The sequence below is a fragment of the Callithrix jacchus genome, chromosome 13 (assembly GCF_049354715.1).
Source record: "Callithrix jacchus isolate 240 chromosome 13, calJac240_pri, whole genome shotgun sequence".
Classification (NCBI taxonomy): domain Eukaryota; kingdom Metazoa; phylum Chordata; class Mammalia; order Primates; family Cebidae; genus Callithrix; species Callithrix jacchus.
In genome coordinates, this window is record NC_133514.1 from 99,337,217 (window position 1) to 99,362,581 (window position 25,365).

General features: G+C 39.9%; 3 long non-coding RNA genes across 3 annotated transcripts; 1 reads left to right on the forward strand and 2 right to left on the reverse strand.

Moving 5' to 3' along the window:
- Positions 1–427: 427 nt before the first annotated feature.
- Positions 428–13,379, forward strand: LOC144578880 (uncharacterized). The gene is made up of 4 exons (XR_013525340.1): positions 428–1,469; positions 8,620–8,854; positions 10,720–10,833; positions 13,129–13,379. It is a non-coding gene; the product is annotated as an uncharacterized LOC144578880 (long non-coding RNA).
- Positions 7,085–13,165, reverse strand: LOC118146905 (uncharacterized). The gene is made up of 4 exons (XR_004733054.3): positions 13,014–13,165; positions 8,771–8,841; positions 7,671–7,726; positions 7,085–7,505 (listed from the first exon to the last, which is right to left on the reverse strand). It is a non-coding gene; the product is annotated as an uncharacterized LOC118146905 (long non-coding RNA).
- On the reverse strand, positions 8,353–8,714 carry LOC144578881 (uncharacterized). Its single transcript, XR_013525341.1, has 2 exons — positions 8,592–8,714; positions 8,353–8,466 (listed from the first exon to the last, which is right to left on the reverse strand). It is a non-coding gene; the product is annotated as an uncharacterized LOC144578881 (long non-coding RNA).
- Positions 13,380–25,365: the final 11,986 nt, after the last annotated feature.

The window sequence follows — 25,365 nt, forward strand, 5'->3', positions numbered from 1 at the left end:
CTTAGATCAAAACCGTCTTCTCTCTGGAGCCTTGTATAACTCTCCCAGGTAGAGCTGATTTCTCTCTCCTCTGTGTAGAGGTGCAGACCTCTACAGCTACACCTATTGCAAAGCACCAGAGTAAACAATGTCTTTGGCTGCCTTCCTATAAGTTCCTTGAGGGCAGGGTCTGCTTTTGTATCCCCAAAGATGTACATGTCAATGTACATGACAGTAAAAGGACAGGAAAACATAAAGAAGGAGATATAGATGAAAAGAGGAGCATAGAATGAAAGGAAGGGAGAGATAGATATCTCTGTGGGGTTGAATAAAAATACTCTGGTATTAAAGATAGAATCTCCAGGTCCTTAGCTGTGGTCATTCCTTTACATCACGTTAGAATCTTTAATTATTAAAGATTCTAAAAGGACTTTTAGGACATGACCACAGTGCCACTGTTTCAAGTCATGGAACATCATCTGACCATATTTTTTTTATCTTCAATAGCTCAGATATTTATCTCTAACAGCATACATAGTTGGAATATCAAGAGGTTGTGTCTTAAAACATAGGGGTAGCTAAAGAACAAAGAGATAAAGGAGAGCTCTCTGAAGTGATTAGCCAGTGAACAACGGAAGTGACCCACCATTGAGATAAAAAAGCTGATTACTCAATTGAAAATTAAAGGGTCCAAAGTCTGAAGGACTCCATGAAACTGATGAACAAGTCTAATGATGGTAAAAGACCGGGATGGGAAGACAGACATGCAGAGGTTTCAGAGACGAAACAGCGCTGAGTGTGGCCAGCAAAGTGTGCTATTGAAACAAAAACAGGGCAAACCTCTTTTGGAGTTGTCAAAGTGAGTAAAGACGGCGATTAGATGAATTATTTGAAATACACTGAAGACGCCTATTATGATGGTTAGCAGAAATTAAAGGCACAAGTCAGAAAGCAAAATCTGTGGTGTGGGGATAGAGTGGTGATGACTCACCAGATAACAAGAAGGCATAGTATGGAAGATAATCTGGAAGGACGCAGTACTTCTCCAAACAGATGGAGATTTTCTGCAAGGGTGGAAGAATAATGAGAGTGGCGATGAAGGTCAGAGAACATGCTGCGGTCCTCTCTTTCTCTCTCCTAAGTCACTTGGGCTCCAGGGAGTGAACAACCTCTGCTCTTTTGAGCCCCAGAAGGATCTGTGGCCCCAGGGATAGTGATAGCCAAACTTCAGTTAATGTAAGGAGTGTGGTGAGTATTCTTGAAAGACATCCAGGTAGAGGAGGAGGAAATTGAAGAAAGCACAGTCAAGGCTGGAAATAAGAATGGTGAAGATGGGTTCAAGGAACAAAGGGCAAAGAGTTTTGTAAAGGTAGCAGGAGGAAATGCATCTGGACAGATAGTCTGATGATGGTGCCTGGGCAGCCTTGAACTCTGGAGTTGAATTCTATAGTCAACAATGGGCAGTCATCTGGCAGCCTCCAAGTATACAAGTAAGTGATTAATGTGGCAAAAGCTGATGTTTCAAAAAAAATGTTTGGAGTGCTGGGCAGGATGAAATAAGAACAATATTTGACTCGAGGGTGTCTTGGAGCCCATGAACAACCCATTTGACCTCATACACCAGATTTACGAAATAAGAGCCTATGGAGGCTGTTACCTTTAACATTTTCCATACACTGGGTGTGGCTTGAGAAGGCACTGGTTCAGCTCCTCTGAGTAGAATCAATTGTTTCTGACCATCTGAGTGGTTGAGGGCAGAGCAGTGGATCATCCAGTGAAGTGGCCCATCAGCCCAAACGGCTTAACGTCTGAATTATGATGGATGGCCTGATGGGTCGCTGCAGTCATTGACCAGCATGCAACCTTCACACAGCCAAGTCATCGCAGCACATGGCCATGGCATCTGCCTTAAAAGCCTGGAGTGGAGAAAAGGAATCCTGGCACAGGTCAGTGTCGAGGTGAAACCTTTTGTCTTCATCCTGTCACATTATTTGTCATTTCCATATGGGCCACTGACAGCTGTCAGTCAAGCAAGGCTTACCCTGCCGCTGGCTATCTCAAGGCATGCAAAAAAGAGACTAACGAAAGCCTGTCTTAATTAGGTGATAATTAAACATTCCATCCAGAAACCTCCAATCAATCTGACAGAACACACCCGTTCAAAACACGGGTTTGCAGCAATATTCCAACAGACTGATAAGGTTTTGCCTCTCTGGGAATTAAAAAAAAAAAAAAACCCAAGAAAAAACAAAACGTTTAAGTCCCCATCACGTATTTTGCAGATTTGAGGTGAGGATTAAGCACGAATAAATATACCTAAAGGGAATCAAGAAATGGGGGAGGTCACTGGGGAATTGCATTCCTCTTTTCCTGCAAAGAAAGTCAGGTTATAACGAGCATCCAGAGGCGCAATCTCAAAGGTGGAAAAGAAGCTAGAAAGGCCCTGAGCTCTAACAGTGCTGCGCATGCTCACCCATGCGCATGCTCAGAATGAATTACAATAGGCGTGTTGCTCCCACGTTGCCTCCCTAATGGTGTGGATGGGTACAGGGCGCGCTGCCTGTGTATCTGTGAGCCTCAGTTCCTTCTAATTTAATGACACAGCTACCATTCTCATCTCCACATGGTATCGCCTGTGTAACTGTCCAGATCTCAGGCAGTTCAACTCCCACTAAGCCCCCAAGAGATAGCTTTTCTATTTTTAAAAAAGCAAGCCCCCTAGAAAGGGATAGATGGTGCTTCTTTTAAAGAGCTTTTTAAAACTATTAAACTCGAATTTTCCTATCTAGCAGGTTCATGGTATGCAGAGTTAATATAGAAAGAGCGTTTGCACAAAGCCTGTATTTGATTAGTTCCCTTCTTAACTGATATAATTAAATATTGAATTGACCCAGAGTGCTGAATATGACTTTCTGGTGGGACCTGTGCCACCAAATCCCTAAAAGCCTTTTGTTGTTTCCTTACCGTAGTGGATCAAATAAAGCTGCAGTTCCTAGGCCTCATTTGACCTAAAACAATTTTAATGCTGAAATGCTTTTCCAGGTATTTTGCCAGTTACCATTGATCAAAAACTTAATAAGACATCACTTGGAGTTCCAGCAGCAGCCTGTATGGGGCTGAACAGTGATAGTGTTGGCACTTCTGGAACAAATTCCTAAGTTTAATTTCTATTTTGTAGCTATCATTAATAGACACACACACACACACACACACACACACACACACTACACACACACACAATGCCTAGAGAGAGGCATTACATGTAGTACTGGTGTTATTCCTTAGAAATGTTACTACAAGTAACTTAGACATTTTATCTTTACAGCTAAACTCTAGCATTAAGAGGCACATTGAAAGAGGAAAGCTAAAGCCTCTGATGAGCTGGGAGTCAAGGACATCAGGATAGGAGATCCATTAGACTAAAAGTTGCCCATAACATTCAAATTAGGGAGTTTCTGTAGAACCACTTACAAAAATTTAACAATTTCCACCAACATTCCTTCCTTCCTTCCCTCCTTCCTTCTTCCTTCCTTATGTTTCTTTGACATAGGGTCTTTCTCTATCACCCAGGCTGGAGTGCAGTGATATGAACCACCTAGGTTCACTCTAGCCTCAAACTCCTGGGTTCAAGTGATCCTCCTACCTCCTGAATAGCTCCTTGAGATTACAGTTGTGAACCACTATGCCCAGACTGTTTTGAATTTGTTTTGTATATGGTGTAAGGTATGGGCCTAATTTTAATCTTTTACATGTAGATATCCAGTGTTCACAGCCCCATTTGTTAAAAAGACTGTGCTTCCCAATGAAATGTCCTCAACATCTTGTCAAAAATCACTTGGGCATAACGGTTAGCATTTACTTCTGGGCTCTGTATTTTATATTTTATTCCATTTATCTATATGTCTATTATTATGCCAGTACCACACTGTTTTGATCACTGAATCTGTGTAATAAGTTTTGAAAATAGGAAATGTGAGACATAAAACTATTTTTATTTGTTAAAATTGTTTTGGCTATTCAGTGTTCCTTGAAATTCCATATGAATTTTAGAATGTATTTTCCTATGTCTTCAAAAATACCATTGGGCCCTGCCTTAATTTTAACACTTACTATTAAAATTATTAAACACTGTTCAAAATCCAGCTTTAATCCACCACCTGAAGAAGCTTTTCATGACCTTCCAACGTTCTGAAACTGTGATAATATGTATTAATACATTCTTCCCTAGCTGTTGCACAGGGAAATCAGTGATTTAACACAAAAGTTTATCTCTGGCTCACATCACAGTCTGAGGCAGTGTCTTAGTCCATTTTCTATTGCTATAGCAGAATACCTGACACTGGATAATTTGTAAAGAAAATACTTTGTATAGCTCATGGTTTTGGAGGCTGGGAAGTACAAGATTGGGTGGTTGCATCTGGTCAGCTTCTGGTAAGGGCCTTCTGCTGCATCATAACATGGCAGAAGGCATCACAGGACGTTAAAGGTGTATGAGAGCCAAGCTGGCTTTTATAACAGACCCATTCTAGTGAGAACTAATCCTCTCCCATGATAACCCATTAATCAATCCAGGAATGAGTTAATTCATTAATGAGGGCTCTTCCCAATTATGTGTTAGATGCTCCACCTCTTAAAAGTGTTACAGGGGGAATTAAGTTTTGACATGTGTTTTAGAGGGGACAAACATTCAACCCATAGTAGGTAAGTTGAGTGGCTTTACAGGGCACCACTCCTCAAGTGTTGCCTTAGAGATCCAGGATGCTTCTATCTCATTAGGTATGCAATTAAGAACACATGGTCTCCAAGTTTGCCCAAGCAGAGGAAGAGCAAGATAGAGACACACTGGCTATTAAAGCCTCCACCTGGATGATACACACAAAACTTCATTCACATTTTATTGACTAGCACTAGTCACTTGGCCCCTTAACTGCAAAGGATGCTGAGGAATGTGTAGGAGTGTTTCATTTGGTGAATACTGTTGCTGACACAAGCACAGACTGTGGTACCTTTAATTGGATACTTTCTATACTTTTGAAAGACATCTCTTGTATTATTGGCTTGTCTCCCTATTTAATCTTGTGTCTGTCATGGCTCCCAGTTCTACTGTAAGTACTTTGAGAATAGAAACAATATGTCATGCATCTTTGTGTCTCCCTTCTTATGCAGCAAAATGGCTCTTGTATAATTGGTTCATTCAACATTCAGTCAATAAATACTTATTGAGTTCGCATATTGTGCACTGTTTTAGGAACAAGGAGTACCTTGGTGTGAAAATACAGTGAATTCTCCATACCTAATTTACAGAATCAATCAAATATTCACACAAATGAATGTAAAATTATAACCATGCTGAATGTTTGAAATTAAAAGCACATCACGTTTTAAAAAATGCTCTCATAACTAAATTTGAAAACAATGATGCTGTGGAATAAACTAACAAAGAAAAATCCAAATTCTTATATGGATTGGGAAAAATCCTGCCCTGTGGAGATTCCAATCAGAGAGAGCAATGGAATGGGGAGAAGGCAAATACAATGGTGTCAGGCAATTAGCAGGTGCTTCTGAACTCCCTGGAGGAGTGAGGTTTTCAGACAGCATTCCCCAGTCTCCTGTACTGTGCCTGGTGTGATAGGCAACATGTCAGGAGTAATAAAGAAAAATGGCAGTGTAACTACAAACAGAAGAAACACATCTTTGGTGCATTTCCATCCTGTCAGCAGTTTTCTGTCATACCCTAATGGGATCGTATGAATAATTTTGTTTTCTCTAATCGGAACCAAAAATATGTATATAATCTCATCAGTTTGTTTTTAAATCATACTATGAAAAAATGAATACTAACATGATGAAAAGAAGAGATAAGTAATAGAAATACAAGTAAAATGGAATATTTGTGGACATGATTATTTTAGATATTCATATGGCATCTGTGATAAGAATGTTGTTTCTGCTCACTCCTCTGTACTTGATAAACTATGAGTAGTTATCCGAGAATGGCAGGCATCTTTGTCTTCCTATGTTTTTACACTGGGAAAGGAATGTGTCTCTTCGACTTACATATGTTTATTTATTTATTTATTTTGTTCTATCATGTGCGTATGAGCTTTCAGTCTGCTCCCATGGCATAATCTAAATGACTTGGACAATTTGTTATTGTCGGTTTTGGAGATGAGAACATGATGACATCCTGTGGCCCTAAAAACATATCCATTCGAACTCAAAAGAGAGTCATGTAAAATTATTTCAGCAAAGCCGCCTCCATTTTCCCCAGAATTGTTTGGGCAATTTTATTTGTTTTTTGTCTGAGTTATTAGACAAATTGTTCAACTTCTTATTCATAGGCTACGTTGAAATCCAAAACTGGATCAACCAGAATTCACATACTGCAGTGAATGCACATAATAAGCATTTAATAAACAGTGGTTGAAATTAAGTCAGTTGAATTGAACTGAACTGAACTGAAAAATTAAAGACTTGTGTGGTTCAGCAAATTAGAACATTCTGTTAAAAATGGACAATCCAATCTCTTGCCCTACAGTGGCATGCTCTGCCTCCACAGAGAGTGTAGGTGTATGAATAACCACGTGCTTAGCCAGTCGTGTATTCAAGCACCGAAAGCAGGTTATTTGTGTTGCATGATGTCATTGTGAATTTCCTGTCTTTGTAGCTCAAAAAATATGGTCTGCTACAAACCAAGAAGGAAGAAATGAATTATTCAACAATGGTGTTAGAAAAATTGGCCATTTGAAAAAATAAAATAAAATAAAATCCTCAGGTTAGATTGTCACCTCAGATCATTTAACAAAATAACTTTCAGCTGAAATTAAAAAGTGAAGTGTAAACAGTAGAATTATAAAAACTCGAAAGAGCATATGTAGATAGGAATTGGTGGAAGGTGGCTGGTGGGGCACAAAGCAATTTCTTCTTTTACTTTTTACATCTCTGTTGTCTTTTAAAAACAACAAGCAACAATGTCATGAATACTTTTTTAAATGAGGAGAAAACATAGTATTCTATTGACCAATATTTTATTTATCTCAGGGTAATGAAGACCTTTCAAAAGCGATGGAAGAATCACCCAAAGAAGATAAATACATTTGGACAACTTCTGCAAATCAATAAAAACATCATAATATAAAAGAGATGGATGAAAAATTGGTGGAACATTTGACACACATGTTACAAATGTTAATATCTTTACTGTGTGAAGAACGATTGCACCTTAATAAGAAAAGCATGAACCATGAATTCGAAAAAAGGATAAAATAGGTGTTGCATGGAAAATAATGTTTTAACCTGATAAAGTAGTAAGTAAGCATATGACAATTGTACCAGGATATTCATCAGAGTTTCATTTGTAATATTTTAAAAATGAGGACCAAGCTGGGCACGGTGGTGCGTGCCTGTAATCCCAGCTACTCAGGAGACTGAGGCAGGAGAATTGCCTGAACGCAGGAGGTGGAGGTTGCGGTGAGCCGAGATCGCGCCATTGCACTCCAGCCTGGATAACAAGAGCGAAACTCCATCTCAAAAAAAAAAAAAAAAAAAAAAAATGAGGACCAATCTTAACATATAATAAAAGAATACTAAGTGGGCTATTGTTTAAAGACTGTAATAATGTAAGGATATTACAGGAAATGTATCAAAAGGGATATTGTAGGAAATGTACCAAAAATATCAGTAGTACTTACCACTTGATAGTAAGATTACTGTTGTTTTGTTTTCTTATACTGTCCTTATTGTTTTCCTAAAAGTAGTGTGTAGAATTATTTTACACCGAGAAAAAAAAAAAAGAAACATTTATTTTAAGCAAAGGTCTTCTTAAAAAAAAAAAAAAAAAAAAAAAGCTTACATATTAAGTTTAACATCTTTACCCGGATGAAATGCTGTGGAAACTTTGAATGAAAGACCCAACATTATTTCTGTGCATCTAACTTTCATGGACTGCCAGTTTAATGTAGAGCATAAGAGGCAGTGAATTAATTTAACTTTAACCTGACCCATTTAATATTAATATCTATGCCCACGCTCTCTCTCTCTCTTGTTTCCCTGCCATCTTCTTTCCTACTGGTTATTTTTCACTAATGTGCTAGCTAATATAGGACACCTGAGAGTATAAATTGTACTTTCAAAATAGATCTTGTCTCTGTTCATGTCCCTTGGAAATGTTTAAGTGGAGTAAATGCAACAAATAGCTGAAATGTCGGCCTTTAGGGATGTTTGATGACTTCTTCCTTTCAGAGACTCAGAGTAGGCCCACATTGTGAAGTTTTTCTCATCATTTGGACAAGTCCTTCACTGTCAACTGCATTCTTTCTGCTCCGGGTGCAAAGCATCTAGATTATTCCCAAATAAACACAAGTCATCTTCATGCCTTTAGACATCTAATATCGTTCTTTAAAATGTTCACTTCTTGTCTTCTTGGTCCCTCTTTTCCATTGTTGGCTTCCAGTTGCTTTTTTTGTTGAAACTAGAGCAGAAGTATGGCTGTGAAGGGTCAATAAAAAGGGTGATGGAAAGCACAAAATTAAGAAAAGACACTTCTCAGTCTTAGGCTTCATAGTCGGATTTGTAAGTAAAGCAGTAAGCCATCTAATCAGGCTGGGACCTACCCTGAATAAACATTCTCTCTCTTTGCAGTGCCTGAAATGTGATCATTACAGAATGAACCTTTGCAATCATCATTGGCCTTTCCAGATAGTCTCCTTAAACATGTAAATGCCCCTGAAAAGGACTAAAATTACTAACACTTTAATATGAATAACTTCTAATAAATTCTCTTCCTACTCACACAAGAGATGGGTGTTCTTCAAGATTTCATTTGTCATCAGCAAAACTGTGTGGGCTTGGAAGCTGGGAGTTCTAAAATTGAAAGGTAAGGAAACAAATGAGCAACTTCATAATATTGAACTGGGCAAGCCCCATGTGCATTCTGACCATGTGCCCAGTGAACTCACGTCCACCTGTGTCCCAGCCATCAGGAGGGGGAAAGAGAAGAGCCAGTTCACAGTGACAACTGCAAGGGAGTCAATGGGAACTCTCAATGCCCACAGCTTCTTTACCATTAATTTCAGGGTTATCCCATTGATGCTGGGAACCTACAGAGCAGCCAGACATTCATCTCAGGTTCGACTTCCTTATCAGAACAGGAAAATAATCACAATGAGACACCTAGTGAAAAAGTCATACTGTGACTGCCCTGGCCCTGTCTCAGCTTAAACAATAAAATATGAATTGCAGAACATAACCCAATAACAGGAAACAGGACCAGTGCAGAGGGTGCTTTTGGTAAACAGCAGCAGTTCCCCCGACCACAGTCTTGAATAACGCCCTTCCCAAATCTAGAGAAAGGGATAAAGCTTCCATGTCAGGAGAGCTGAGCACACACTCATGCACGGATTTCCATCTCTCTCTGACATCTCTTCCCAAGCCGTAAACTTTTGCCAGAATCATATACCCTGTCCTAGGACAAGTAATGAAATGTAATGACAGTCTTTCCCCATGCCACTTACAGCTGCTTCACAATGGCTGCTAATAAAGACGTATGACTTTATGTTGTCCATCTGTGTTCCAGAAGCAAACGTGCAATTGTGTTTTCCTCTTAGGTCTGCTCTCAGCCTAGAGGAATGGGGCCTGGGAAAGATGAATCAACCTTGAGCTGACCTCTAACTGCTTTCTAGGCTACAGTTCAATACCTCAACAATGTTTCCAGATCTCTTGCTTCCATATGACGTATTTGTTTGTTTATTTATTTTTTTGTGACAGGGTCTTGCTCTATTGCCCAGGCTGGAATGCAGTGATGCCATCATAGCTCATTGCAGCCTGTTTATTTTTCCAAGAACAACAGAACTGTAGTAGTCCTGTGAGCAATCCAATAGAATCAATTCTTGTTCACAGAAAGCACTTGGATTCCAGTGGGTATGATTTTACTCTGTGCTGTTTATTTTTCATTTAATCCAAGGGACCCCAGAGGGTTGGTCAAAGAATTAAAAGTAGGATTTGAAAAGAACTTGAAGAAGTTTTTCTTTGGAAGCCCAGGCAAAAATGAGAGATTAGAGTACAATGTTATTATTTTGAGCATTTACGAGGGCTGGCGTTTGAACATATTCATTCTCTGGGGTATTCATGGCCTAACAATTTGGCATTCATGTTTTTGGGGACTTTTAAACTAAGTAACAGTACTGACAGCTGCCAAAGCAGACAGTATAGATATATGGGCTTTCTGATTCGTGTTTTCAGAGGCTGTTGAGTCAAGTCAATTTCTACCAAGAATCTTGAACAGAGAAATTTAGAAGATACAGTTGACTCTCAGTAGGTGGCCCCTCTCCCCTATTATGGAGGCAGCTACATGAATAATATTTAAGACAAAATAATCCAGTCACATGTGACACCAGAAGGAGATCCTCAGTGCCTGGTGGGCTGTGGCAAGGCCCTTGCTCAGACAATGATAAAATATAGAACTAAAACTGAAGACAGGGTGGCTGCAATAGACAAGTAGCAGCGATAGGCAAAGTGTGCTGGTTGGCACACAGTACAGACATAAAAAACATGTAGCTGTCCCATCTACAGAAACAGGTGTTGCCAAAAAGCTGAAGAGGTAACTCTTTTAGCTTTTTCAAAGTGGACAAAATATCTAGTTCTCTCTGGAGCCACCAAAGTCATAGACTGTGCTTTAGAAAAGCAATGCAAACACTCCCTCCCCAGGTAAAGGTGGTAAGCTCTTCTCAATTTGCCTTGTAGTTATAAATTCATGAAAATGGCACAGTTCAAAGAGACCATGGATACCTCCAGGCCAGCTTCATGGAGGCACAAAACCAACATCCCAACACCTGAAGTTTTCTCAAGGATGCTTGAGTGAGTCTCATTTGCTTTGATTTCAAACCCTTAGAACTCTACATTTGGCTTATTAAGAGAGAGCCTCCTTTATTTAGGGAAAGTTTTATAATCTTTAAATATTGTCCTATTTTTGGTAGGGCTTTTTGATCCATTTATAATACCTATATACACTTGCAAGTGTACTGGTGTGCACATACATATACACACACATAATCTGTAACATAATATGTACACTTGCATATGCAAATAAGTATTATGAACACTGAATATATGTATAAATATACATATGCACATCTGTACATGTATAGGTTTATCAGCCTGTATCCTATACAGAGAGAGTTTATAAGGAGAGTTCATAAACTTCTGCAGTCATATGTCACCTGTCCTGACCATTTCATTCCTGTTTCTTCAAACCCACCTCTCTCTGTAGCTACTGGAAAGGAATAATAAAGTTCCTTATGATGAGACTCCAGTGCAATTTGCATTGAGCTTTTGTTGCTAAATTACATCAGACAAGGCAGAGGCATTGTCAGTGCCCATGGTACTGTCATTTAATCCCTCTGTGCCTCAGTTTCCTTGTCTTTAAACAGAGGCTAATATAGTATCAAACCTATGTGACAGGCTTGTGGTGAGGATCAAATGAAATAATACATGAAAAAAACTTGAGATAGTGCCTGATACAGACTCAACACTTAAAATATTGTACTATTATTAGTGTACAATGCCATAATTATACAGGTGATGAATTACCAATGAATCAGGTCAGAATTCAAAACAAATCAATAAATATGCATTACCTACTATGTGGAATCACTGTTGTAGAAACTACATGTTTATTAGTGGACCCTCAGTTCATACTCCGTTAAACATTTATTGGTTATCTGAGTGAACCACAGAAAAATATCAGGGATAGCTGATTATTCTGCTTTCTGTAGGCTGGAACTGGGATAATTTCAGCAGGAAAAAATGCCCTCATTCTAATTGGGACCTGTCCAGAACATGCGGCTAAACAAACCTATTAATAAATCGTGACTTCAGTAATTAAAGTTACACACACAGACATCATGCATACTAAAATGACATTTTGTTAATAGACTGTCCTGGCAGGTTGGGGTGTTCTTTTAAGCTTTTCAGCAGCAACAAGCTGCTTCCTAGTCAGGAATCTTAAAATAACTATGTCATTACATAAACATTCGACATCCACCTTATGCCAACCCACGTTCTATTTCTTTTGGAAGAGAATGAAATAAGATGAATTGACATGACCCCAGGAGCCTATGGTATAGAATGCTAATGTTTTTGAGATGGTAGACGTTCTAAAAGTTGTGAAAAAGGGCCATTGTTACAGGTGTGGCTGACCTCTGCAAGATTATTTTATTGCAAGGGTTCTTTGGTTTTATAAGCTGACATGTAAGAGTCAACATAAATAAGGTGCTAGGGGAATATTGCCACAGAGGTAAGAGCATTAACTTATGTAGCTATCTCAGTATAGCCAACTGGGCCCTGGTAAGGGGACCTAAGGACTCCACTCAGCCAATAAATAGCAAATATGGCCTGACTAACAACGTTAAGAGAGCACCAGGTTTATTGTCCTCAGAATTAAACTGTATTAGGAATAAACCAGAAATAGTGATAAACCCACTCAGACAGATACAAGATTTAGGCATCTTCAGCCTCTGAGCAAAGCTCTTGCATTACTGGAACTCAGGTAACAGTGAGACAGGTCAGACTGATGATTGGGTACAAGTCAAATAGATCCCATAGGGAGACATCAGACTTTTTGGTGAATAAGAGGAAGCCCAGCAACTAGGGAGTCAGCATGGGAAGAGACAGGAAAAGAGGAAAATATCCAAAGATGGTTTAGGCTGTTTGCATGAAAGAAAAACCTTGGTGGCACATGGCAATCACCAATTAGTGGTACTAAAGCAAAGGGGCAGAGACCAGCAACTGAATCTGGTATCTAGGAAGGACTGAGTCACAGAAAGCAACTCCAGAGACCAGAGACTGGAACCGACAGACAGACAAACTAAATGCAGAGCCTCTTGAGCAATCTCCTCATAAATTAGGGCTTTATTAGTGGAATAAACTTTATTAGTGGAAGTAAATTTGCTTAATATATTTAATAGCTAGTCCCTGAAGGTGTGCCCTAGTGAACCATAGCCTTACCACATTGAATTTGGGTTGGCCCTATGACTTACTTTGACCAATAGCATTTGGCAGAAGTGACACTTTTTATCTTTGGAGCTGGGCCTTAAGATTTGCAGCTTTCAGTTCTGCTGAATTCCACTTACAGTGCTTTCCCTTGAAACTCAGCTGCCATGCCATAAGAAGCCCAAATTCTCTAATGAAGTCATACAGAAGAGAACAGAGGCATTCTGACCAATGGCTCAACAGAATTCTCAGCAAAGCCAGCACCGACTGCCAGCTATGTAAAGAAGCTGTCCTGGATGTCCAACCAAGTCAAGGCTTCACCTGGCCCACATCACATGAAGCAAAAGAACCACACAGCTGAGCCCAGTCAACTCACAGAATCATAAATGATAATAAAATAAGTATTGCTTCAACCACTAAGTTTGGGGACGTTTATTATATAGCAACAAAAAATGGAATTTGTGAAGTTTACAGGGAATATAAAAGCAATTAAAAAAAACTAAGCCTTAATTCCATCAGAGAACATTTGAAATTATGAACTTTAGCCTTTTTTAAAAAATTTATTTTATTCAGCCTACTCTCTTTAGTAAGATAGGCATTTGTATATTTAAGAGGTTCCATCAAAAATAGTTAAAACATGCAATGTTTTATAATTGAAAGACAAACTTAATTTAACTAAAGAATGTACTTCTTGTGTTGTTACATTGATTCAATTAAAAGTAGTATGGGGTAAAGTAGAGAGCTTTGAAAGAAAATTCCGGATTTCCCAGATTTTTTCAAACACATTATCACAACCACCAACTTTAACTATGAGCATCGTATTTTCTCAAGATGTGGCTGTACTTAAATTTGCTGCTAGAGCTAAACATGATTTTTTGCACTGAACTTCTCAACCTAAAGTAAGCCTTCTGCTTATTATGCTCATGGCTTACATGAAATGACTTCTGTGTTTGCTCCAGAGTCCAAAATCTTACAAAATATCACACTGAGCATGAGTTTCAGAGGATAGACGAAAACCAGAAGAATGGGTCATATTTGAGAAGGAGCTAGAAAGAAGGCCTACGTCCCAAATCAGCACACTGAGCATTAATGTCACAGCATTTGCCAAAACATCAAAATGGGCCACAGCAGGCCAACATTACCAAGTCCTGGAAGACAGAAAATCAAGCAGAGGTTAGCATTTCACTGGTTACCTAAGGTCAATAGCCAAAGGTCAGGAAGCCTTTGTACCAAATAAGGAAAGATTTAACTATCAGGTCTCCGAGACCAAGCCTGCCAGGGTCTGAAATCTAGAAATGATGGAGATCAGTCCAATTACCACAGCAGTCAGAGCTCAAAAGTGACCTCATTGCTTTGAATACGTTTGTAAATGGTGACCAGAAGAGGGCAGTCCATGGCCCATAGATATTTGCAGAACTAAATTCTTTTATCTTTCAATTAAAATAATCAGACTGTTTCTCAAATAGAGGGTGATATGATGTTGAAGTACCATTACTTCTTTCTTCTGTAGGACTTGTAAAGTTTGGAAAGAATACTACTTAAATAATCTCGTTATATTTGTGCTCACTACTTGGCGCTCTCTGAGTAGACAGAGCAATCACAGTTGGCACAGAACACGTAACATCATGAGGGAAGTTGTCTTCCCTTTGTGACATGATCATGACAGACATATTTGGCTACACTGTTGTCTTTGATTGCTTTCAATATTGTGTGATTTCAGGAAGTAGGGTAATTGCCTTGAATTGTGAATTAAATCATGACTTGAATCTTGGATTAAAAGTCTCTTATTCCTTTACTATCTGCTTCTCAAAGGAGCTACTAGCTAAAAATAAACACCCACTTGATGTGCAATATTCTCAAGAATCAAGATCAAAAGGACACTTTGGTTGGACCAAATATTGACTGTGTCAGCATGACAAATTTCCCACTGCAGATCCACACCTCAAGTGACAGCCTCAGGTTTTTCACGGCTGGTATCATTGTGAAGTCTTCTGCGATGAATGGGGCACCCAAATGGACACATTGGTGATCTGTTCCTATGAGGGGATTATGATTTGGTCAAATGCCGAACCATGAATACTTCTGCAGAATATGATGGAACAAACCTGCCCTTCTTTAGAAATGTTATCCAGTGAAACCCAGTTCAGTGGCCAGAACAAGAGCTACCAGGTTTTCAAGAGATCTTCATGCCTGATTACAGGTCTATACATGCCTGATTACAGGTCTATACATGCCTGATTACAGGTCTATACATGCCATGTCTTCAGATGATCGTATCATAAAATGTCTTAAATTCATTCCAAAGGGAAGGATGACCAATTTGCAAAAGCTGGGATATTTTTAAAGAAATTAAGCTTACAGATTTCAAATGCATAGAGTAGCTCTGGTCTAACAAAACACTGACATGTGAAACTCATTAGGGATCTGCTTTAATAAATAGAAGGATTAATTTTTAATTAGTATATTAGGTGTTTTCTTGTAAATGGCAACAACATTCTAGCCCCAAAAAACTCTAAATTAGCATAATCCAAATACAGTTTTAATTTAAATAATTCTATAGTATCCGATTCAACAAACTCATTGAGAATCAACTTTACTAGGCTCTGTGGTAGATGCTACAGCAGCAAAGATTAATCAGACATGGTCTCTGCCTCAAGGAGATGACAGTATAGTGGGTGAGAGAAGGATACAATTGGCTATTCCATAATACGATAAATGCTATGCTTTTGAGATGAAGAGTAAGCTTTCAGAGGACAAGGTGGGGGATGAGATTAACTTCACTTGTGGAATGCATACAAATTTCATGGAGGAAATAATAGTGAATTTGGGCTTTTCCATTTGGTGAAGTTAAGTAACAATTCATCAAACCGAGAAGAGTCAGAAATGCACCATAGTAGAGAATTAGCATGAAAAAAAGCCATGATGGTAGGAAGGGGTAAGGCATCTTTGGGAAATACCATGACTGTAACAAGTAGAGCCTGAGAGAGAGGCAGAAGATGAGGCTGGAAAAGAATTAAGCTAGATCACTATTGCCCTAAATCCATTCTGGAGCTGAGACTTCCTCCTACAGACAATTGGAAGTCAGAGAGTGATTTGAGCCAATATTCATGTGTGCAGATAAAAACTCAAGCAGAGGTCCCTGTTGCTTCAGAGAGAATTAGGGTTTGTATAGCAAGAAAGCAAGAAGAAAGAATCTATTTCAACCTTCAACTTTCAAAACAAGAGTGAAAGTCACTGCTTTTAATTTTCAAAAACCAAGACTTTGAGAAGAAAAAAGCTTTTGCAAGTCACAAGGCAAATCCCTGAGAGAGCTGGCAGAATGTAGGAAAACGCAGTAAATTACTGATTACTGCGTCGTCCCTCAGCCTGTATCCCCACCACTCACATGGCTTAAGACCAATGACTTGCTAGTTCTGCATACCATCCTTTTATCAATCCAAAGTCTCACTGAGATGATTCTGAGATAACAAGGAAGAGATAGAAGCTTGGGTTAAGTCTAGAACTTCTAAAATATTTATAGGGCAACCTCAGGGTTTACCCATAAACAATAGACTAAGAAGAGAATTGATGAATAAGTAGAAGAAAGTACATTGTGTAGCCTACCTAGGCATTTAGCAAAGAATGTAGGGTGCCGGAGAACCAGTAGGGACCCTGCACCTAAAGGAATCTTTTAGAGAAGTGGGCAACACCGAGAGATGGCCGAACCTCTGAGTGAGCCCCTCCAATGGCCAGAGCCAGGGAACTTTAAGGGAGCTCAGCTGGCCTCCTCTATCTCTCTTTGAGCTAGCATCACTAGTATCTACTGCCTGAGATGCCCCTTGAGGTGTCCCTTGAGGACCTCTCATCAACAACTGCCTGTACTCTGAAACAGTGAACCATGCCCTGGCCTTCAGACTGCTCAGCTCAGCCAGATCCCCCCGTGTGGAAGAGGTCTTCTTCAAAGGTTTGGGACATTTGTAAGCCTCAAAAAGGAAGTGTGAGGCCTTAACATCCATAGAAAGTGCCAGTACCATGGAAAAGAAGGTATGTCTGCATTTCAACTTGGAGGAGCAGGGTGGGAGGTGGTAATTGAACAAGGCCAGCTTGTGATTTCCTCTCATCTACAACCGTGGAGAAACCACTTCTGTGCAATATCACATTAATGTATTTTAAGACACATCCCCTTGTATCCCTGTCTTGAGTATATTATAATTCCACGAAGAATTTCTATTTGTCCCTGCTACCACAACAAAGCAGGGATTCTGACTGTAACTAGTTATCCCAGAAGGCCTCTATGGGTACTGACAGTTCACAGTTGTTTGTGGAAAGAACAACTGGGTCATGGGGAAAGTGTTACTTCATCCAGATAGGCATGTACCTCAAGGCAACGGGTAACAACATGCAGGTCATATAAAGGCAGTTCTTTGCACACATTAGCCATCGACATTTGAAGACACTCATTCTATTATTCCCCATGCTCAGTCCTGAAGATCACTGACTCCCTAGCAAAGGTTCAAGGCATGTGGAGTACCAAGTAGTAATAGTTTTAACATTTGGATCAGGGTATGGTCATACACATACACCCTTTACTAGATTTCTTTACTTTTACCAAAATGGAGGAATGTGAAAAAAGCTAATAGTGTCTAATTTCAACTTTATAAAAGAGATGCTCAGTCTGTCAGCAGCAGATGAGCACTGAACACCTACACTTTCTTCCGATATTTTGGGGGGTACAAATGCCTACAAAAAAAGGAAAAACAAGACATAAGCCATGACCCTTGTTCTGTCCTCCAGGACTGTATAATCCCACAGGATTTTCCAAATTAAAGCCTAGGGATGTTGATTTTATGGACTCCTTGATATCTAAGGCAGAGAGGAGTCTGGGAAGAACTCCAAGCTAAGGGAAGGATATTTTTGTCTCCATGAATGGGACATAGATGATGTTTAAGGAGAGTAATAATTTATGAAAAAACTGAATAACTCTTGACCTTTCTGGAGGAAGGCTACAGGTATGGAATATGAAAGTATCTAAATCAAGAGAAAATGTATCATGATACAGTAAGAATGACTGATCACTGCATAATCCCTGGCTTACTAGCTCCATCATCCTCATGGCCAAAAGTCAGTAAGCCTCGAGTCCTACATAACATTCTTTCATCAGTCTGGATCCTATCCGAGATGATGCTTAAAAAAAACAAAAAATAACAAGGGAGAGATGATTGGGCTGTCTAGAAATGTTAGTAGACCCATCGGGTAACCTAAGTTAACAGCCTTTCAAAAACTGGGGTGAGTTTTACTGCTGTCCTCCTAAGGGGATGTCAAACCCCTTCTGCTAAGTACCCCCACCACAAGTAAAGGTGCTGAAGGTCTTTCTCATCCACACTGCCAACTTTAGTCTCTCATATCACAAACACTTACACTCTTTGGGGAGATATGCTTGCCCTGTTAGGAAGAGGGGACACAGAGGGCATTTAGGGTGGGCTCAGAAAAATCTCAAAACATAGGTAGGAATTCAATTCTAATGTCCAGAGAGGGACCTGAGGCTCCTGGCTCTTCTAAACTTGGGATAAAACAAGGGGTAACCAAGAAAAAGATTAGGGCACAGAAAACCTAAGACCATCATGCCCGGAGAAATGGCCTCTAATCTGGCGAGACCATTCATAAGCCCCAAAGCAGGTAGCAAGATACTCACTCGATACCCAGCTTCATTGACCTGCTAGTGTGGGACCCTGGGGAAGACATCACCTGCACCGTCATGCGCAGCCCTGCCTGTGGGAAGGTCCTTTCCGGAAGCAGAGGTGCAAGTTAGACCCCAGTTCTCACTACTCTGGAGACTAGGGGAGAGGGGGCCTCGAGCTCTTTTAGGATTCTGAAGGAAAATAAAAGTTCTTTGTGGGGTCATCAAAGATCTGCATAGGAGATAAATTCAAATATCTGGAACTTTGAATAGTCTTACACCATAAATGGGTTTCATCACAGATCCAGTGGAAGGAAAACTTCAAACTGTCTCTGTTCACACCCCCTTGCTCCAGCAAAATCACTGGGGACTTTCTGTCAACAGCACCTGCATCCCCTCCAGATGTCCCAGGCCTCAAGCTTTGCTTTGTGAGGTTTGCAGATGTCCTGATCATTAACTACAGGCTTTTCCACATGGGAATTTGGCTGGGCTTTCTCTGACCTGGGGTCATGATGGCTGCAAGACCAACAAGGGATGGGCAGATGGGTGTTGATGGGATAAGAAAGCACATTGATCTTTTAAGGCCTCTTCCATATCATTGAGAAAGATGAGTCCACACAGAGCTGAGTAGGGGGTGGATTGGAGGTAGGAGAGGCCAGATACAGGGCAGTACGAGAGTTAGCAGCTTCGACAGGCAATGGAGTGGGAACAGAGAGCACCTCTTACGTGTGGCAGGTTGAGAGTGGGAGACACTAAAATAAGGCAAAAAAGATGAGGGAGGAGACTAGGATGACTTTCAGGTTTTAGCTTGGGTGGTAATAGGTGGCAATGTCATGTTCTAAAATAAGAAATAACTTTGCAAGGAAGAAAATAATATGAGATTCTGGAGACAAAAGCCAGATTGCATTGGAATGAAGAATGAATGTAATTTAAAGAAATGGAGGTTTGCCCTACAAAAGTGAGGCTATGAAGGGAAGGTGAGGGATGTGGCACACTATCCAGAGAAATTGACTCTGGTGCTCTTCAGTCTATTCCCCTCTTCCAGCATCTGACAGTTGGAGAGGCATGCTAAGGTCCAGCAGACCCTTCATTAACCTCCCAAGTTATATCTCAACCCTGTCCTGTGCTCTCATTAAGGGAAGTAGGTTACCTTTCTCCCTCACACACACGCACGCACGCACACACACATGCACACACACACACACACACATTTTGGACTCACTAGATATTTTCTACTGTTGCAATTTTCCTCTTCTACCTTCAGCAGAAAAGAGAAGCAGCTGATCACCATCCTCCACAGAATAACCTTCCTTGAAAATCAAAGTTAATTAACATTTACTGAACCTTTTCTGGACACATGGCACTGTGCCAAATTCTTAAAGGGAAATGAGAATAGATATGTAGGTGTGGTACTAGAAACAAACTAGGAGAGAAAATTTAAGCCAGTGTAACAGGTTAAAACCAAGTTTAGCCCCTTTTCCTGCCATGGCTACAAAATCAATAAGCAAACCCATTCATGATAGAAAGCATTTGCATTCATTAATACATGGCAATTAGATTTCTTAAAATCAGTTCATAATCTCAAGTACTGAGCCATCTCTACTCACCTCCCTGTAAATAATAAAAAAAAAAAATAATAATAATAACTAAAAAATGTAAGTTAAATATTTAAAAGCCTCTCTATACTATCATCTGTAAGTCTGAACTAGTCTTTTAGAGGCCACAGCAGTGGGAGGTGATTCATCTGTAGGTATACCCTAAACAACTGTGCATAAAAGATTTTATCTCACATTCATTGGTTTCCCTTTGCTTTGACACCAGTTCTCAACCCAGGCTTCCAATTAGCATGATGGGGTGCATAAAAATAAATATGTGCCTGGGTTTATATCTATGGACGTTGGGCCCACTTAATGATATCTTAGTTATCTTCCAAGAGGATTCTATTATGCGATCCAGTGGAATATACTATATGTCTAGGACTGTCTGTCAAACTGGACTCCCATCAACTTTTCCAAATCTGCCTCTGACCTCTCCCTACAAAGTCACAAGTCCCCATGCCAATGGCCTGAATATCCCTGCTGCCCTGCTTGCTCATGCTGTGTACCTAGGGCACACCCTTCCTTGTTCCTCATTTTCACAAGTCCCAATTCAACCTAAGCAGAAAAGTGAACCTGCTTCTACACAACTATATCCTGGTGCCCAGGCTGTTTTAGTATTTCTGTTTACTGTCACTTGTGAAGCAAATGGCATGACCAGAGTCACTGCTCAAAGAGTTGTTTCTGATGGGGAAAGAGCACGTTAGTCCATCACTGCCTAGGTTGGGATGTGAGGACGTACTGCCTATGCATATTGCATAGAATTCAAAGACACACAACATGGTTAGTCCCCAAATTTAAGCTGTCTCATAGTCTGAAATTTTATGTTGACATCTGTCTGCACTCAAATTTATTCCCACTGGAAGCATGTTTAAGGCCCTTCAAACTGAATACCTCCCCAGAGGACAGCTTGAATTAATGTATAACCCAAGAGAAGTATCAGTCACTGGTCCTTGGGCCAGATAAAGCAGCAGTGGAGTTGGGACAGAGGAATTAAGCAAAGCCTCAGAAGGGGTCTTCTCATCCGATGGTTTCACCAAAGACCCAGATCTGTGAAGGGTTTCCTCTATTTTTGCATTGTTTTACTTTATTTTTGACTTAAAAAAAAAACGATAGAACAAAAGGGTTATACTTTTATCTGCTCTCTTATCTGAGGAGCATATACAGTAGCTACAGGTGGCCAATTTCCAGCAAAATCTCCTCCTACAGTTTCAGGATCCAGTCTGCTCTCTGGGTGGAGACTGTTCTGGAAAGAATATCTCTGGCTGCTGTCTGCTGAATATCTACCCTGTTACAGTGAACAGCATCTAAGCCAGGTTTTTGCACTGTACTTTGAAGTTCTGGATGAATTAGGCATGGGTAGTTAAGAGAGAGACTCAGGTCCTAAGGTGATCAAGCCCACCTTACCATTTCATGGAATCTCTGTGCTTCATCATGGATGAAACAGAGGAAGGACCTGTTGGAGTCAGAATTCTTGTCAGAAGAGCCTCTGGGTGGGGGTTGGGGCAGGACTTATAAATATAGCCCCTGTCAGAAGAGAGAGGTCTTCTGTCTGCCTCTGTCTCCTCAAGTTCAAATACCAAACTTATAATAGTCAGAACCACCTTGGTAACAAGCATTAATGAAAAAATAATAGAAACGTGTTTCTGATGTCAATTCCTCTCTGGAGATTTTTCTTCTGTCATTGAAATGGCCAAGTGTCTGAACACCTGTATACTGAGTATGGCGTTGCCCTGTGGTAGAAAAACAGTTGTGTTTTAAAAGCTCCCTTTCTGTAAGGCATAGATTAGTCCTCGTGGCATCATTATTCCTGAGGACTTTGGTTATGCAAGGTGACAGCACGTGTTCTCAGAGAGCAGACTTGATTTGGCTCTCCTGATGATTTCAGAAACTTGCTTTGGGGAATGTGAAGAGGGAATGGGGAGAGAAATAAAGGTATCAAGAGCTACAATCTAGAAGCCTAAAAAGCCAATTAAAATGCTCTGCATGAAATTCGAAAGGAAACCATTGCAAGAGGATAGAACTTTATTAGCATCAGACCTTTTGCCTGCGTTTTCTCTCTCTCTCTCTCTCTCTCTCTCTGTCTCTCTGTCTCTCTCTCTCTCTTTCCCAAATCTCATGTTAAATGGTAATCCCCAGTATTGGAGGTGGGGTCTGGTGAGGGTGGGAGGGAATTGGATTGTGAGGCTGAATTTCTCATCAATGGTTTAGTACCATCCTTTTGGTCCTGTCCTTGCAATAGTGAATGAATTCTCTCAAGATCTGGTTGTTGTAAAGTGTGGCCCTTCCCCTGCTCTCTCTCTCTCTCTTGCTGGTGCTCTGGCCTCGTGAGATGCCAGCTCCATCTTTGCCTTTGACCATGACTGAGAGCTCCATGAGACTTCACCAGAAGCTGATAGAAGCTAGCATCATGCTTCCCTTAAAGCCTGCAGAACTATAAGCCAGTAAAACCTCTTTTCTTTATAAATTACCCAGCCTTAGGTATTTCTTTACAGCAATGTAAGAACAGCCTAACACACACACACACACACACACACACACACACACACACACACACACACATTTTATTCACTCTCATTTTTCATCTGAGGAAATTGAAGCCAGACAGACAATGTCAAGATCATAGCTAGTTACCGGCAGAGATAAGATTCCAACCTAGCCATGTGCACATCTGTGCTATCCCTACTTGTAGAATTGCTGACACTTCCTTGATGAGCCTGTGTCTTTCCCCTGCATCAATGCACTCATTGACCCTGTTTAAACCAGGAAGAAGTGGAGTGAGCAAGATAAGGGGGAAGCTTCTAGGGCCAGGAATACCTCAGTTCAACATCCAGCTTCTCCCTTTCTAGCTGTGTGATCTCAGGCAGGTTACTTCATCTCCACACGCTTCGGTTTCCTCATCTGTAAAATGGGGATGATGATAATGCTGTCTACTCCATAAGTTATTAGACATATTACCGAAGATAATACAGGTAAAACACTGAGAGCAGTACCTGGTACAAATAAGCTCTTATTAAATGCTAGCTATTTCCTGTGATGATTAGATTTATTATAGCTTGACTCCTGCCTCATTTTAAGCCTCATACTGGCCTCGACTCCCATTAGCCATCTTCCTACAGATTAATCCCATACACTCTCTCAGCTTTACAGGCTCCTCATTCTGTCTACAATAGCCTCCCCCATATTACACTGCTAGCAAATTCCTATTTCTGCTTTAATCTTTCCTCCTGGAAACCATCCTTGACCCATATTAAAGAGAGCTCATTATTCTCTTAGGTCAAATCACCTTCACAAAGATCACACTTGTATTGTGGATGTTACCATATTCTGTTGCAATTTATTTATCCAATTAGTTCTTCTATATGACATGAGCCACTTGAGGACAAAACAGGGTCACTTGATCTTATTATTCAGTGCACATAACACATTGCCCAGCACAAAGCATGCATGTCATAGATGATGCTATGTGTTCACCAAAACCTGTTTCTAACTCTTCCTTCCTAGGGAGGGGCTACATGACTAATTATTACCAATGAAATTTGCACAGAAATGATGTGTGCTACTTCTAGCCTGGGGCAGTGAGAGAGCCACTGTAATCCTCCAGTTTTTCTAGTCCCTTGTTGCAGAGAATGTGGAGGTGTCATAAAAAAAATGGCAGAGTCACAGGACCCAAGCAGCCAAGATTATTGATTCATTGCATTAAGGGCTGTTGCCCTGGACCATCACCCAAACCCACAGTAGAGTTGTGGCAAGAGAACGGTAGGTAAGAGATAAACGTTTACTGGGTTAAGCCACTTTGATCTTGGAGCTGTCCATTTTTGCAGCATTGCCTAACCTCTCATGACCAATACAGCTCAATAAATGACAGTTAAATTGATTCTGATTGAATCATTATGCATAAAAGTTATATGGCAAGAACTATCACTAAAGAAGGTTGTTTTTTGCTTTTATTGTGTCCCCAAAGTCAACCAACTCTCCTATAAAGGATTATGTTCAGTTGTGCTCTAAAGATTCTTTCTGATGAATAGTGTTATCAATCGGTAAATATGTTATTTTATCATCAATGTATTAACATACCACAGAGCATATAATCAGCTCAAGAAATGATTTTTTTCTCTTATTTCCACTTAGGAATTTTAGTAGCTGATGCCAATTGATCCCATTTTTAAAAATAGTAGTGCACACAAGTCTTTTATTTTTAAACCTTCTTTAAAAATATAATGCCTCTAAAGGCAAGACAATGGAGATATCTGAAACTAAATAAAAAATAAATTCCCAAGAAGTCTATTTTCAATAAAAGATAAGAATACAAAAAGTGAGAAAATCTGTGTTAGGGATTCCCATCTGAACTGACAGCCTCATTTTAATTTCCATGAATGTGCCTTACTTACAAATTCCAACATCCCAAACTAGAAGAGAGACTGCCAGCTCTACCCCTAGGTTTTTATTGTTTCTTGGTTGAATTCAGGGAGTTGAAAGCATAACACTTCCTCTAGCATGCAGTTGGCTGTTATAGATTTATTTCCCTCAGCTCTTTGAAGGAGGGAAAACCTAAATGAGAAATTCACCGGATACTAGACAAGATGAAAAGAGAGACCCACCATGCTGCCTGCAAAAGGATTTGTGACATGGGTCTACCATTGTGGCTCTTTACAAACCATAGTAAGCCTCTGTGAAGATATGACACAATGAACTTTGAAAAATGCATATCAGTTGCCTACCCATCCATTTCACATAAATACATAATTAACTTTCTGAATGTGGGTATTTTTGGCATTTAAAAATGTATATTAATTACTTGATATTCTGCCCATTCAGGCTGTTTATGTAAATATTGAGTTGAGAGAATTCTTAAAATGCACAGAATTTACTTGGCCATCTACAATAGTCATTGACTAACTACATAATTAGAGTATTTTTAAAACAGGTATTATAGACTTAGTAATCTTTAATGACCTCTTGCATCATTCTAACCTAAGGTGTCAAGACTTAATTAGAATTTGAAATTCATGGATCATTGACCAAAGCACCATAATTGGCTCAGGCATCCGCACTATTGCAGATCATCAGTGAATCAACTCCTTCAAACAACTACTCAGAATGCTGTTAAAGGTGCACTGATTCATCCACTTGGAATATTTCTCACAA